The sequence below is a fragment of the Lissotriton helveticus genome, chromosome 2_1, assembly GCF_964261635.1.
Source record: "Lissotriton helveticus chromosome 2_1, aLisHel1.1, whole genome shotgun sequence".
Taxonomy (NCBI): domain Eukaryota; kingdom Metazoa; phylum Chordata; class Amphibia; order Caudata; family Salamandridae; genus Lissotriton; species Lissotriton helveticus.
In genome coordinates this window covers 1,370,583,794-1,370,598,228 of record NC_136059.1, presented here as the reverse complement: position 1 = coordinate 1,370,598,228, position 14,435 = coordinate 1,370,583,794, and the positions used below count along the sequence as shown (strand labels likewise).

General features: G+C 50.2%; 1 protein-coding gene across 3 annotated transcripts in view; it reads right to left on the bottom strand.

The window, feature by feature from the left end:
* The window catches only part of SLC25A51 (solute carrier family 25 member 51), a 308,137-nt gene that overhangs the window by 37,854 nt on the left and 255,848 nt on the right, over positions 1-14,435 (bottom strand). The window lies entirely within an intron of this gene.

Genomic DNA, 14,435 nt, shown 5'->3' with positions numbered 1-14,435 from the left:
GCCGCCCTTCGTTCACTCCTCCGAGCTCCTGCAGCGTCCTATCTGTGAGGGCTCCCCAAGTCACCGCCGACACCTATGCTCCTGGGGGTCCCAAGGTCCTGCTCTAAGGGCCTTGTGTCGCACTCTGCCGGCTCAGAGGATATCAAAGATGTGCGCGAGCCAGTGCCAGTGGTGCAGTTGGGCCACCGCGTGTTCTCCTTGTGCAGGGGCTCCAATAATCCCAGATCTCAGAACCCTGAAGTGCAGCGTCAAGTATGGACCCTCGATCTGTCAGACGGGAGCTCCCTCTACAAGTTGTGTGGCTGCGTAGGTCGTGGTGGCGCAGCCCGTCACTCCTCAGGGTGGCTACGACCTCCTCCGGTCTTTCGCGGCTCTCCGTCCTCCCACCGAGCTGACGTCGCTTTAGTCTGCCGCACGTCTCGGCGCGTACTGCGGCCGACGTGTAAAATCCAGGTCGGGTATGAGCGGCCTAGATCTCCGGCACGCAATCACCCGCCACCCGGGTCTCCGCGTCTGAGTGCCCCCGTTCTTCTCGCACCCGGCAGCGGAGATCTCCAGGCGTGTTTGCCCACCTCTGTGCCCCTTCAGGTCCCGTGCAGGCAGGATAATTAGTGGATTATTTTGGTGATGGCACGGAGCGTCTAGATCACGTGTCTGCCATTGGCTGTGGCAAGCTCCGCCCCCAGCATGTTCTACTTCACTACTACTGGCTCCTACCGCTTTTTGAAGAAAACCATCAAGAGTGGTATCTGATGTTTTTGGGGCAGGTGTGGGCTTCCGTTCCCCCATACTGCAAATGCCCTTGGGACGGGATCCCTGAGCACTCTTGTGCGCCTCCGGGCGCGGTTGCTGGTGTTGGCTCATCCTGGCGCTATGGATATTGGGGATTAAAGTTCCCCAATGTGGCAAGACTGGCGGTGGTTAGAACGGGCTCCCTCATTAACAGAAGCATGTAAAAAAAAAAAGCATTGTAAATTCTATCACATGGACATTAGTCTATTTTCTATCTTTATACTGCTGCCGGATCATTAATAGGGGTCGTCCCCATTCCAGAGACTCTTTACAAAGGCATCATCTTCAAGATTAGCGGAATACATATTAACTTCTCCAGTGGGCATCAATCTAACCCTTTGGGAGACTCTGGTCTAACTTGCAGAGGAATCTTCAGGGTGGCTGCTGCACTCCGTGCAGCCCCATCACGCTTTCAAAATCTGTTAGTGGTGCCCCTGACCCTCCTGGGGTGCGACAAAAGCAAATAGAAAAATTTCTGGAGCACCCCAGAGGATTCTGGGGGCTCCTTTCCAAGAAACAGTGAACTTCTCATTTACGACTTTTCAGGAGGATTTTTCTTTAATATAAGGCCTTCACACAACTTTTTAGGTCTCGGCTAAGCGTGCGGAAGCGCGTTGTCGCCGAGAACCTATTGTTGCCGTGTCTGCTTTCCAGGAGACAATCCTGGCCGCGCGCATCTCCTTGGAGGCGATTTCAAACTTGCACGCGCACAAGTACGAGCGCTGTTGCAAGTTTCTTTAAATGCGCACAGCTCCAATACAACACACGCATGCGCATACACATAAACACACACACTAGGGCACACGCACGCACATACAGAGACACACCCCCCACACGCGCGCACACACACACACACACACACACACACCCCTACACACACACACACACACACACACCCCTACACACACACACACACACACACACACCCCCCTACACACACACCCCCCTACACACACACACACACACACACACACACACACACACACACACACACACCCCTACACACACACACACACACACCCCCCTACACACACACCCCCCTACACACACACCCCCCTACACACACACACACACACACACACACACACACACACACACACGTGCACCGAGGCCCCCCTCCCCCGCCCCCGTCGCACACATACATACACACACGAGCATACACACACACACGAGTGCACCAAGCCCCCCCCAGCCCTTTTGAACTTACCTGGCCAATCTCGGGGGACTCTGCTCTCAGCACGCGGCGCGCAACCTCCTGCTGGCGTGGCCCCGGGGCTCTCCACCGCTCACAGGAGCCCCGGGGCGCGAGACGCATTGACTCCGCCTGCCTCCTCTTCCGGTCCGGACGCGGCCCCGCCCCGTCACAGGCGACCTTGCCTGACTTCCGGTGCGGCCGCGGCGGAATTCCGGGGGCATTTTTAGGTCTTGCAAACAGACCCCTTAATAAAATGACAGGTTACAACTGGGGTAAACCCTAGGGAATTTTATTCTTACATCCCCGCACCCTCATAGGTGTTTGTTTGATGGTCAAGGTAGCGCCCGTCCGGGGGCGTGGCTTGGCGCGCAAACGGAATGGCCGCCTAACTGAACGGCTCCCGTTTCCTACACCATTAATCCTGCATTAATCCTCACTGGCTGGAGGGCTGGCTCTCCCTACCTCGGCGGCATCGACGGAACACAGTCTCGGCTACTCTCGACCCTGATTACGGATCGCTAGGAGATAACTCCGGTCGGCTGTCGGCACTGGAAGTTTTGCCGGCGTTGACCCTGGAACTGCAGCGACAGGGACCTCGGCTGCGGGCGATCACGCGAGGCCAGTGCGGACCACGAGGAGGAAGGCCCTGGACAGAGGCCTTGCCGAGAGAAATCGCCGAGGCCCACGGGACGGGTGAGGCTTCGGATCCTGCCCTGCACAACGGCGGAACCTACCGGGGGGTCAGGAGCAGCTGATCCCCTGAGCGTGGTGGCATCGAGAGACCTGGCCGAGAGGGTGACTGCGCCGCCGGCGCACAGTGAACTTGATCGCCCCCTGACAGCGGCTGCAGAACACGGCGGGAGAGGAGCGGGCTGCTCCATCGACTGGGGGACCGTCGCCGCGGCGCAGTGAGTACCCGGCCATTTTGCAGTGACCCGCCATTGGGCTCGGACTGCTTTATCACACGCCGGCATACCTGTGGCGGTGGTGCCTGCGCTCCGTGGTGGGGGTGCAGTCTCGTCCCTGCCGCAGCTCGCCGGGGCCTGGCCCCCACCTTGAGACTAACTACCTGCCCGCATAATCCTGATTGATTTGGAGCCTCATGGCACGGGGGTCCCGGTGTGCTGCCATTAGCTAGAAGGAACGCTGAGACGGTGCTAAAGAGTTCCGATCAGTAAGTGACGAGTGAGTGCTTCGGCTGCCCCTAATCCTTGCTTCCTCTGTATAACGCATGACTAGTTGCCCTCGTCTGGTCATCCGGCCCTGGGCACTGCACGCATCTTAGCTGTAACGGGCTGTGAGAGGACTGAGAGGAGAGGGGCCGGTCACCTTGCCTACTCCCGCACCAGATCTTAACCACCTAGGCAGACTCCGCGAAGGTGGCCCAGGAGCGACGTAGGGGCACCATGGTGCGCCCGGAAAACCGACAATCAAAGCTCAGCTTCGAGGGCTCCAAGAAGGGAACGAAGCCGGGGATAGTGGAACCTGGGCCTAGCGGCACGGACCCGGCCGTTATACCCTCCCCCACGGCCACTTTGGATCTACACGGCCTGTTTCAGGAAATGCGTCAGGGCTTTGCCACGGTGGTGGAGAAGGTGGATAGAATGACGTCCAGATTGGATGCATTAGTGCACAAAGTCGATCAACACGAGGAGAGGATAACCGCGACAGAACAGCGAATCTCAGACAATGACGACCTCACGGCTACTCACACCTCCCAGCTTGCTCGCATGGATGGTCTTCTGAGAGTCAAGCAGCCAAGAATGAGGATTTGGAAGCCCGCAGTAGACGCAACAACATCCGCGTCACGGGTATTCCGGAATCCACAGACACTGGTCGAATGGAGATTTACATTGAGGCGCTCCTCCGGGCGTCCATAGGGGATGACGCCTTCTCACCTCAATTCATTGTGGAGAGAGCTCACAGATCCTTGGCTCCTGTTCCTAAGCCCGGATTGCCACCTAGACCAATTATTGCTCGGTTATTGAATTACCGCGACCGAGATGTTGCCTTGAGAACTGCTAGAGCCAAACGCACCCTGCATTACAATGGAGTTGCTTTTTCCCTGTATCCTGATTTTACCCCCCTGGTGCAGGAGGAACGGCGGAAATTCTTGACCGTCAAAAAGAAGCTGAGAGAGGCCCAGATGGATTATGCACTGTTGTACCCGGCAAGATTGAGGGTGACACATCAGGGCAAACAACGCTTTTTCACGGAGCCGAGTAAAGTGGAGGACTATTTGAGACAACAGCGCAAGGCACAGAGAGGCAGGCGGGATGAACATGCGGAATCGGATGTGGAGTTGCCCCCGGCGGACAATAATGAATAATGTACCCTGCTTTCCCTGGATGACTCTACCCTGGGGCTGCATTGCTATTTCTGTCTCGCATCTGTTGCCTCTGAAAGCATTCTTGCATTTATTGGGAGTTGCCATCGCCTGAATCCACTAGCTGTACCTAATATGTAGGAACTGCCCCCTCTACCCCCGCCTCTACAGTGGACGGTACCGAATGAGAGGCTATCGGGTGAGGGGGTGGCTGTGCGCTATTGCTGATGTTCCCCCTACGGGAGTACCCCGACATTGACTACCGGTTGCGGGAGTTCTGGGGGTGGGGGAGGTGGGTGGGCGTGGGACTGCGTGGCTGCTGGCATGATTGGGATGCAGTAGTGGGAGGGGGGATGGGATCTGTTACAGGGGAGGTTGTTTGGCTGGTGCCAGCAGTTGACTGGAAGTACAATGTGTTCCGTGATGTGGTGCATGAGCTGCTGCAACTTTTGAACTCGCAGCGGCACGATGTTTATATCCGAATGTATCAGGAGCATGGCTAATTCTGCAGCTGATGCGCAATTGAAATGTTTGTCTTGGAACGTCCGAGGGCTCAACGATGCTAAGAAGTGCAGGAATGTCATAGCGTATCTGGATCGCCACCAGGTGCAGCTTGCAATGTTACAAGAAACACACTTAGCTCCCCGAGGTCGCCTGACTTTTGGCAGTAGATGGGCCACTACCCGGTCCTTCTCCTCTTATTCCTCGTATGCGAGAGGAGTGGTTATCCTGATTAAACGTACAGTTCCCTTTCAGGTGTGTGGTGAATTGACGGACGTGGAGGGCCGATATGTATTACTATGGGGGCGGCTCGGCCGCGACACCTTCACCTTGGTTAACTGCTATGCTCCGAACCTTGATGTACCTTGCTTTTTCACCACACTATGGGGTAAAATTCTGGACATAGGGTCCCGCCACATCATCTGGGGGGGGAGACTTCAATATAGCGTTGGAGGATCACTTGGACAGGGCAGATAGGGAGACACACTACAAACCCAGATCAAGAGAAGCGTTGGAGGGTGTGCTCTCTGAGGGTAACCTAGTTGATGCCTGGCGTCAGCTACACCCTGGCTGTATGGAGGGTACCCATTTCACATCACAGACTGGGACATGGGCACGACTTGATTACTTCCTCTTGACTAGAGAAGCGATAACGGGGGTGACTAATGTCACACATCTTCCAAGATCGTACTCAGACCACAGTCCGGTACTGCTGACTTTGATAGTCCCTGGCTGGGATAACCCCAGGCCGCGCTGGCGTCTACAGCCAACAGCGTTGCTGGATGAGGTATTCCGTGCCGAACTGGGGGAGGAGATCACTGCTTTTTTCCCGAGAAACAAGGGAACTGTTGATTCTGTTGATACTATCTGGGAGGCTTTCAAGGTTACTATTAGGGGACACTGCATGTCAAAGAGTTTTGGGGTGCTGTGCGACATACAACGCACAATCCGGAAACTAGAGGGTGAGATGAAGATATTGGAGGCGCAAATGGTGGAGGGCGATGCCTTAGCCGCACACGCAGCATTCAGAGCTAAGCTCACGCAGTATGAGGAAGAGGCACACAGAGAGACTAGGTTTAGGGGCAAACACTGGCAGGCGAGGAAATACTGCGAGGGTGACAGGCCTGGCAAGGCGTTAGCCATATTGACGGGGATGCCGCGCGCTGACAATACTGTCCTTGAAGTGGTCGATAGCCGGGGACACACTGTCAGGGACTCGGAGGACTTGTTAACGGCATTAGTCTCCCATTATCACACACTATACACCACGGTCACCACCCCCAACATACAGTATGATGACTTTCTAGGTGACCTAGCTTTATGCTGGCTTAGCGATGTTGACAGACAATTTCTTGCTGCCCCTTTTGTATTGGATGAAGTTAGGGATGCGATCATGTCTCTCCAAAACGGGAAGTCGCCTGGATTGGACGGACTTCCCGCGGAATTCTACAAGGCCTATGTAGACACCATGGCTCCGGTCCTCAGAGAGGTCTTTGTGGAGTCACTCGCGGACGGCATCCTTCCTAGATCCATGCGCGAAGTCGTCATCACCTCCTTATTGAAACCAGGCAAAAACCCCACTTCCTGTGATTCATATCGTCCCCTTTCACTTCTCAATTGTGATGTAAAAATACTGGCTAAAGTCCTAGCCACCAGGTTGTCTCTCCTTATGACCCGGATAGTGTTGCCGGATCAGTCTGGCTTTGTCCCGAGCCGCTCCACATCAAATAACCTGCGCACGCTTTTCTCCCTGCTCTATACGGTCCATCCGGACCTCCCTGTTGCGGCGATCTTTTTAGACGCCACAAAAGCGTTTGACTCAGTAGAATGGCCTTATTTGTTCTCTGTCTTGACCCGCATGGGATTCCCCACTATTTTCATATCCTGGATCCACTTACTGTATACGCACCCCACGGCTCGAGTCCTGATTAATGGTCGTCTTTCTGCACCACTCGACATCTCAAGGGGTACCCGACAGGGATGCCCCCTGTCTCACCTGTTGTTCGCGATAGCCATTGAACCTCTTGCGTGCCGACTACGACAGCTTCATGGTGAAGGAGCGATTCGCTGTCTCCAACGCCAGATTGATGTGTCGTTATACGCGGATGATATAACGTTGTTTGTTAAGGATCCGGTTCACAACTTAAATCCCCTGCTCAGGGAATTTGTGGTTTTCGGGCGACTGTCGGGGGTACAGATCAATTGGGCGAAATCCCAGTTCTTTCCGCTCACTGAGGTCGTCCCCGACTTTCACTTAGACTACCCCCTCGAGTGGTGCAGGTCCGAACTTCGGTATCTGGGCATTCAAGTATCCCGAGACAAAGACGAAATCCTGCGCTCTAATTATGGCGTCGCTGTGACCAAACTCACTGCTCTAGTAGACCGATGGATCTCCCTTCCCATTTCCATGGCAGGACGAGCTTCCCTGGTCAAGATGGTGGTGCTCCCGCGCTTCCTTTTTTTTTTTCTCAATATCCCGTTTTACCCAGGCGCCTATTTTTTCAAGACCCTGAGATCGGAACTTTGCCGCCTTTTTTGGGGAGGCAGGGGTCCGAGACTTAAATGGTCCGTGTTGATATTGCCATATGATAAAGGGGGATTTGACCTCCCAGATTTCGAACTCTACTACCTCTGTGCGCAGGCGCACTATGTTTATCACTGGCTTCGCCCTACGCCTTTCATGCCTCAATTGGCGGTGGAGGACTGGATAGCCAATCCCCTGCCTTTGAATGGCCTCCTTCATTGCCAGCCCTCGGCCATAACGACACCTCATACGTCAGTTACATGTACTATTGATGCATGGTGCCGACTGGCTAAAAGACTCGACTGCAGATTATTATACTTTCCCCTGCTACCGTTGACATATCATCCCGGGCTCACATTACTACAAGAGACGGGCTTCCAGAGACTCTGTGCGGCACTGAAGATTGCTTGTTGGGGTGACCTCTTCACGGCAGGGCGCTTTAAAACTGCGGATGAGTTCTTTACGACACATACTCGCACCCCCCTTGAGGTCTTCTATTACTTGCGGCTCCAACAGGGTATGCGCGCCATACTTCCTGACTTTCCTACAGAACCTGGTGTTCTGCCCCCGCTTCACTTCCTACTAAGCTCGCAGGATGGCTCACACTTGGTCTCGGGTATGTACCGCAAAGTTAGAACGAGCGGCCCGTCACCGGAGGTCTCAGCGAGGACACGATGGGCTACCGAATTGGCTGTGGACGTTACTGATGACCAATGGTTGTACTGCTGTACGCTTACGGCTAGAGTGTCGGCAAGCTGCAGACTTAAAATAATTCATTATAAATTTTTACAGCGCTTGTATTATACTCCTGTGAAAAAATATAGGTTTCAATTGGCTGACACAGACCGATGCGACCGCTGCCGCGCGGACCATGCCGACTTCTTGCACCTTGCCTGGGACTGCCCATCTATACAGGTATACTGGCAACAAGTACACGCCGCCCTAGAATCCATGATAGGGTCCACCATATCACCAGACCCACTCACCATGCTGCTGGGACATACACCACACATCCCCTCACAGCATAGGAAATTTGTGGATACTGCGCTCCTCCTGGCAAAGAGGCGCGTGGCATGCAGATGGGGTCGCGGCCGCGGCCGGGCCCCGAAATTCAAAGAGTGGCTTACTGACATGACATAGTCAGGACCAACACGCGACTTTCGTTGAGTTGCTACCAATGCCCACCAGGCCGAAAGACATATGGGGACCTCTAGTTACCTACCTTCAGGCTCAGATAGCCCGAGATGATAGCCCGGAGAGGGACACCAATGGGGCTGGCGGTCTTACCCTGACATGATCTGTTTCAGTCATTTAAAGATGTTGAATTGATTACGCTATTGAATTGCACTAGGCATATTTATTCCCCTTTGTTCTCATATTGCGTCGATATTGCTTAATGTTATATTACTCATTTCAGTTGCATGCATAGCCTGATCCCTCTACGAAATGCCACCCACCCTGTCCACTACCCCTTCTGTGTTTACATCATTACCCTATCGCTGATTTTTGTATGGACCCCACCTCCTGCTACACTGTTGACACCCTGAACGGACCATTGTGCACTACTCCGTTATAACTGCTATGTATGTTAGCCGCTACTCCATGGACCTTGTATTCCAGTCACTGTAATGTCACACTGCACGTTTTGTGTTGTTGTTTTTACTCTGTTTTGGAAAATGCCAATAAACAAAGTAAAAAAAAAAAAAAGGTAGCGCCCGTCCAGATACTGACTTTATCTGGGCAAAGACTAAATGATGAAGCATGCTACTAACAGTCTTAGTGGGTGAGATTCCTTTAAAAACATGAATAACTAAGTGAGAATATAAAGGCATTAAATTCTTGAGAGTGCGTTTCCTCCTTCCCTAATATTTTTTTTACTCTATTTCAGACAGTGGGCTAAATGGGGACCTTTTTAAAGTAGTCTGACAGAATTTGAAAACATATTTTCAGACTTTATAGCTTCTCCCTCTTACATCTGTATTTTGCAAGGCCCGTTATCTGCGGCCCCTCTGGCCATGCTCACGTTATCAAATACTTTAGATAAATCCAATAAAAATTCATTGTTGTGCAACGGGGTCTCTTTGTCACTGTGTAAGTTGCCCTTTGTGTCACCTGGCACAGTATGGGTGTAGGAATAAACTATCCTCTGCAATAGTATCCCTGTCAGCTCATTTCTACTGAACTCAAATAGGTCACTAATTCTCTTTCACATTTTTCTTATCTTTTCTGAATTGGAAGAAACGGACAGGAGGGCAGGCATGTGTTTCTGAAGGTTTCTTCCACTTCTGCTTGTATACAGAATTCCTCTTGGCTTCTGTATTTACTCCTGATTTGTTGAGCCTTTTGGTGCCTTGGGACGGTAGGGACACAGACCACATTAGTCACCTGATTTGTTCCAGTCACTGACCTCTCTATTGAAGGTAAACCTAACAGGAATAAAAGATCTTCTTTAATGCCAGCATAAGTTGACACATGGTGTGGCGACCGTTTTGGGGTAATTTAACATGTACTTATTTCTTGCCCCTTTCATGAATGATAGGTTTCTCATACTGTGCTACACTGTCACTGTTAGTATCTTTCTACTCCTTTGCCTGGCATGCTGGAAATGCTGAATACCCCAAAACAGCTACACTGATTCTACAATATATATATATATATATATATATATATATATATATATATATATATATATATATATATATATATATATATATATATATATATATATATATATATAGAGTGGAAACAGTCCCTCCCGACAAGAGAGACTCAGAGGCCGAAGGGGTTTTCTGAGAAGCCAGCTCGTATTTATTCTTCTTCTGGCAGCGGTGGCGAATGCATTTCGGCTTTGACAGCCTTCCTCAGCGCCCAACGCAGAACACACCCATCAATCCCCACCTGTGTAAAATACTGTCCAGCGCTCGCTGCTCCTCCCCTAATGAAGTTGTCACACCCATAGCAGTTTGTTGCGGATGAATAAACTACAGATCCCAGCAGGCACTGTAACGTCCAGCCTGGGTGGGTGGTATGGCGGAGTGAGGCAAAACAATGGGTTCGCGCTGATTACAGGTAGGTTGTGTGCACATCCAAGTTGAAGAACATCCACGGCCGGCTTCCTTGGTCCCCTTACTCCGCAACTTCCAGTTCCACAGGAACACATGCGGGGCAGGGGCAGTCAATGCGGACTTTGCACCAATCGGTAAAATACCTAAGTCTCCCCGGAATTCCTGTGGCTGCTGGCGGTCCAAAGGAACTGTCGATACCTCGACGTATTGCAGCTGCAAGCAGTCTGATGCCAGTATTTGTCCTTTGACCTTTGGTGTCGCGGGGCCTTCCGTAATGCGTCCCTGGCAGGCGCAGCAAAATCTCGTGGAAACAGTCCCTCCCGACAAGAGAGACTCAGAGGCCGAAGGGGTTTTCTGAGAAGCCAGCTCGTATTTATTCTTCTTCTGGCAGCGGTGGCGAATGCATTTCGGCTTTGACAGCCTTCCTCAGCGCCCAACGCAGAACACACCCATCAATCCCCACCTGTGTAAAATACTGTCCAGCGCTCGCTGCTCCTCCCCTAATGAAGTTGTCACACCCATAGCACCCATATATATATTTCAATTATAAATATCTGGGCTACAACATGATTCACATCAATATTAAATCGACATAACTGCAAAGTCTCTCTACATCCGAGTTGTTTGAAGAATTTTCAAGGGACCTAACTAGCCAACATGGCAGATTCTAAGAGATCAACTCAAGAATCAATACTGATACAGAGGATAAGAAGCCAGACACGGTGCCTATATAGCAAGCTGTCAGCAATAAGAGGTTCAGAGGCAACACACCGAGCGTGTGGCACCGAATACCAGCAGGACCACTCAAAACTTCGAGGCGGTCTGTAGCAGGAACATGATATGCGGAGAATCTGAGGCAGCAGTATGAAAGCGCTTGCAAAAGGCGTGTGTTCGCCACCAAGGCTGCTTTCACAGCATCGTTATGGAAGTCACATCAGAACATGCACCTGACATAGAAATTACACTAACTGGTGATGCTTAATTTATAATGGAATCCTGAGATCAATGTCTTATGGTAAAAAAACTGCAACTGGAAAATGTAGCCCCTTCCACATCTTTCTTCTCCCGCTATACCTTACAATACGGTTGCTAACATTAATTCCATTTTGCTGTTGTAAAATTGCAGCATACATTTTAAGGGAAATCGTACACATTCATTCTAGGATCAGAGCTGTGTGAATAATAACTGCGTCAGCCCCGTGCGTGAGGTGCATCATCCACATTGCTCAGGTCATCCAAATTCCTGCACTCTGTACCACACTGCTTTCAAGAACAGCATACTCTTGCACACACTCTGACTGCTCACCAATTCAAAGTTTGCTAAAAAAGTTATGCAACGCATTGTCATACACAATGCCAATAATTCAAACTTTAATGCTGCGAGACCTATTGCATTGTAAATGCTTGTTCTTTTGGTTTCTGTGTCCCAGTCCCACCCCAGGCTATCACATGCCTATTTGGTTGGGGCTGCAGGGGAGACTCAGTGTCCCATGGCCCCAGCCAGCGTCCCACATGTGGGACATCCCTCCTGGATGCCAACAGGGGCCAGTTCAATCACTGGCAGGGAAGGGGGTTGGGGGGGGGGGGTGCAGGAGGGGCACCTAGCCTTCTCCTTGCTTTGGTCCTGAGGAGATGGGGCTCCCCTGGACCATCCTGGTTGCGTCGGGCTCTGGGGAATGGGGTCCCTGGGGGTATAGAAATTCTCGAGGAGGAGGTCCCACTTGTGCACCCTCCCCATTAAATTATTTAAAATGCGCGGCACAGAGGCCCTGACGCGCCCCCTGGTATTTTGGGAATTTTGCAGCAATATGTTTGAAACAGTCTTTGATGAGGGGTATATTTATGTTACTATAGATGAAGAAAATTCAGTCTTTGTGGATTTGACTTTAAGATATACTGAAGACATCCACGTCTGAATTACATCGAGGCAAGCTCCAAGATTAAGGCTGTCTTTAACTGACAACTGTTTAAGATATAATTAGATATCATCATCATCATCATCATGTGAAGGAAATGATATTTTGGGTGGACTAAGGTGTACTTCTGATGGGTAAATGTAGAGAATAAACATTAAGGGAGCATTCCTGACAAAGTGGGAGGCAATCAAGGAGACCACTCTCTAATCAGGATGGCCAACATTGTGGCCAAACATGACATTTCCCACAAATGGAGATCAGCCATACCACCTACTCTGAGAGTGGCACTCCTCCTTTCCGGAGTGCCACTCTTAGAGTAGGTGGTATGGCTGATCTCCATTTGTGGGAAATGTCACGTCTGGCCACAATGTTGGCCATCCTGATTAGAGAATGGTCTCCTTGATAGATAGATAGATAGATGCTGCCTGAGGCTGTCCAAGGAAACGTGTGGATATCGGGTGCAAATGGCCCAACTACTACGGACTGGATCTGAGCCATACTACAGTGAGTAGATTAACCAAAGATATTCGGAGGACTGTTGTGTATGGTGCATGTTGCGTCACAAATAGTTATGTTTTGTTCATGCTATGAAAAACCAATAAAGTGGATTATAAAATTATATATATATATATATATATATATATATATATATATATATATATATATATATATCCATACATACATACACACACATACATATACACATATTCATGTTCTTATTTGTACTTGAGTTACCCTCCTACACGAGAGATACTAAGGATACTAAGGATTTCCTGAGGTACATGGAGGGGACTCCATGGGAAACAGATTTTTTGATGATCACTCTTGACATAGCTAGTCTATATACTAGCATTTCCCATGAAGATGGGATTACTGCCATCCGACAATTTTTAAGAAACTGTCCTCAAAGATTTTCAGAGCACAGTGCGATGCGGTTTGATTTTTTGAAGTTTTGCTTGTTTAATAACATCTTTATTTTTCAGGAGCAAATTTATAGACAGAAACAGGGCGCGGCCATGGGCGCCTGCTTCACCCCCAGCTATGCGAACCTTTTCGTTGGCTGGTGGGAGAAGCAGGCCGCATGGGCGGACTCCTGTGACCATTGGGTTGACAAAACAATCAGCTGGAGACGGTATATAGATAGTCTTTTTCTTGTCTGGCGAGGTAGCAAAGAATCAGCTTTGTAAGATATTGATCTGAATAACAACAATCTGAATTAGAATTTTACTAGCAACTTAGTGCTACAGAGGTCACTTATCTAGATGTGAAGGTCTTTGTGGCAGATGACAAGATACAAACGGCACGGTTTAGAAAACCCACGGCGGGGAACTCGGTGCTACATGCACGTAGTAGCCACCCAGAGAATTTAAAAAACAGCATGCCCTATGGGGAACTACTGCATATTAAATGTAATAGTACTAGTACTAGACTGGAGGATTACCAACAGGCAGCTACTGAAAGCATAGCGAGGTTTCGTGAGAGAGGTTATCAGGAGAAGACTCTGAGGGAGGCGTGGAAGAAAACTGAATCTAAGAGCAGAACAGATTTGCTAATAGACGCACCCAAACAGAAAGTAACTGAAAGCTCAAACAACTTTAGGCTAATCACCAATTATTCCAATGCGGCGAAGAATGTCAAGAAAATTATTCAGTCCAATTGGAATATTTTGTAATCTGAGGTGGTCATTGGCCGTGACATCCCCTCACACCCCTCTCTGACCTTTAGAAGAACCAGATCTCTTAAAGATAATCTGGTTACAAGTCATCTGTCACCCATCCAAAGAGGCATTCAGGGAATATCGGGCTTTTATCCATGCAGCAAATGCAAGGCGTGTGCAGATAGCAGCAAAACAACATCTTTCATGATTCCAGGACGTAAAGATCCAATATGCATTTCCAAATTCATGAACTGCAACACAGCCTTCGTAGTGTATTGTTTGGTCTGCCCATGCGGCCTTAGGTACGTGGACAGTACCATACATGCTGCTAAAATACGGATATTAGAACACCCGCAAGCCATTCAGAATAATGATAATTATCCGGTTGCAAACATTTCCAGTTGCACCACGATAGCAACCGCAAATTGCTTAAATATTTCTGCCTGGACCATGTGGCTC